Raw genomic sequence first — 2626 nt, forward strand, 5'->3', positions numbered from 1 at the left:
GTGCGGGCAACAAGTTGGCATCGGTTGGCCGGGGAGGCCGCATTGCGGCGAGCGGCGGCTTCGGTAGGCATCTCCGACTGCGTCCGCGCAGCCATGTGACAGGGTTAATCCAAAGGCGCCTGGTTGGACCAAGAGGCACGTCACCTAATTTCATTACATGTATGTGTAACTGTATGTGTTCGAAAACGAGTGCATGCTGATATGCTCAGTCATGCTTCATATGGTCTAGTTCTATTTTGTACGACTGCAACCTGCCGATATGATGAAGTTAGCTGTACCCTGATACTTGTTACTGATCGCTATTTGTTTAATATGCTTAGCAGGCGAATTGTGTATTGCATTTGAAAATCGTTTATAAGAAATTGCTTGTTTACAAATTCAGGTTATGCCTCCGTCATGCGCCACCAGACCAAACACCATGTCCTAGGATGAGTGCGCTACAGCAGTCAATTTGCAAATGTGCAGAAGAGCCTACATAAAGGGTAATTAGACTGGAGCTCGGTCTGAGTTTTGATTCACTAGACGAAGCGTACTACTTCTAAAGTTTGTATTTCTGGGAGATCGGATTTGGAATTTGGTATGACAAAAGCAGACTGAACACTGAGAGGACAAAATCAATGCGAGAAATCCTTTGTGGCTGCTCGGTGGGTTCTGAATTCTCCTTAGTTGTTATGTTAGACATAGCTAACAAGTACAACTTACATTTTTTTGGTCATGTCATTTGATTTTTTTTTTTGCTTGACTGCATATGCAGGGGGAGCCAGAGATGGAGAATAGTAGATCTTGCAGATGCGAGTGCCCTGCATTGATAAGGCTCTTGCAAGCGGTTGACAGCAGTTGGTACATCACATAGCACCGTGAGGGGCACGACCATTCCATGTCTAACAATGGGAGAGAGGGTGCACTGGCCGTTGCACAAACATATCGACGTTTATTACTAAAGATTTGATAAAGTAATTAAGGGAAAATAATGTGAACCTTGGAAGGTGCACGACATCATAGACAGCTTCTCCGGATCGGTCGAGAAGGTACCGTTCGAAAAAGAGGACAATCAGGAGCATCTGCGATCAACCTTTAGAAGACTGCGATCAAGCTGATGTTGGCGCGAAGAAGACTTTGGAGGTCTTCGTAGCATTATTGCCGGAGACCCTGACTTGACCGTTTGGGCTATTCTTGGAGCCAGAATAGATGTTTATGTACGGCCGGAATCATAAGTCGTTTCCTTCTACTCGATTCCTATGTAGGGTCACATCTCTGTAGTTCCTGGACATCTCGAGCTTGGGGTCGACAGCGAGCGCTTGGAGCACGAACTTGATGCTGGAGCAAGGAGGCCATGGCGTCGACAAGGTGAGCGGAAATATCGGTTCTGTTGTGTTGTATGTTGGTCTCCCAATGATTTGTCTGAAACCCAAATCCTGCTGCGTTTCCAGGGAGAAGTGATACAACAGAAACTCTCTTCGGAGAAGATTTTGAAGCAGGAGCTGAACGACAGGGTTGGAGACGGTACCCTTGAAGGATTCAACAAGCATGACCCAGCTGCCGTCGCGCTGGCCAGCTACGATGTGGTTGACTCCGGCACAATCGGGGCACGCGTGATGTATGTGGCCGAAGAGGTTGGTTCTAGTGGAGTAGAGGAGGTGAGCAAAGTACTGTGCTTGCTCTGCTCCCGTTGTGCAAGATAAGCGCACCATCTTCAACAGTTTGTTGTAGCGTGCATGCGCTGTGCTTGAGGCTGCAGACAAAAAAGAAAACTCGTCGAGTGTGATAACGTCATGATTTATGAAGGAAAACTCTAGTTTGTGCTTGTAAAGCCCAGTTGGCTGAGTACGCAAACAGTTGCATCTCGTTGACACTAAAGTTCTTATATATAGTAATCAAAATAGTTTTGTTTTTTGTTACAAGATTGTGCTCGTTAGCAATTAATTAATGTTGGCGTACTTGATTAACAATATGCGTGGGTAGTGGTTAGATAGTTAGCAGAGATCACGGTCATTTGGTTTCCAGTTTAATATTTTTTGCAGGCCTTGGATTAAAAAAATTCTTTCATTTGGAATGGAGAGGGGCTCAGCCTCGCACAGAAAAAAGACTGAGCCGTGACCGCAATTTCTGTTCCGCCTCTCCGCCAATGGCTGTCGTCGCATTTAATGCACCCAAGAGCTGGATTAATTTTCTTACCATACATCTGCTATACAGGGAGGAATGCATGGCTTGGCACACATCCACATGTTAGCTAACGGGGGAGATTTCAGGACTGGGCTCAGAAACGAATATCCGCATATATATGTTACTACTCTATGTTACTTTCTATTGTGAGTAGTCTCAATTGAAGTAGTAGATTTTCGATAGGAGTATAGCGATTTTCCATAAGTAACTTTGCCAGAAAAATATTTGTACACTTATTCGGTACGTTGGGAAATTCATAGGAAAACTTTCTTTGGGAATCATCCATTTCCTTTGACATTTTGGACATGTTTACACTTTCGTTGGGAAACCCAAAGGAAAATGTGTCGAGTTCTTCCTTTCACCCCTCCTGTTTTTGTTCTTGGTCTGTTCAGATTTCAGGAGAGGGGATGGGAGGGGATTCTTTTTTGTGTGTGTGTGTGGTGGAAGGTGAAATGTGGTGGAG

The 2626-nt window shown here is 45.0% G+C and overlaps 1 long non-coding RNA gene across 1 annotated transcript; it reads left to right on the plus strand.

The window, feature by feature from the left end:
- Positions 1 to 373: 373 nt before the first annotated feature.
- LOC123403238 lies at positions 374 to 1898 on the plus strand. The gene is made up of 3 exons (XR_006611434.1): positions 374 to 644; positions 755 to 1347; positions 1431 to 1898. It is a non-coding gene; the product is annotated as an uncharacterized LOC123403238 (long non-coding RNA).
- Positions 1899 to 2626: the final 728 nt, after the last annotated feature.

This window comes from Hordeum vulgare, chromosome 6H (genome assembly GCF_904849725.1).
Source record: "Hordeum vulgare subsp. vulgare chromosome 6H, MorexV3_pseudomolecules_assembly, whole genome shotgun sequence".
Lineage (NCBI taxonomy): Eukaryota > Viridiplantae > Streptophyta > Magnoliopsida > Poales > Poaceae > Hordeum > Hordeum vulgare.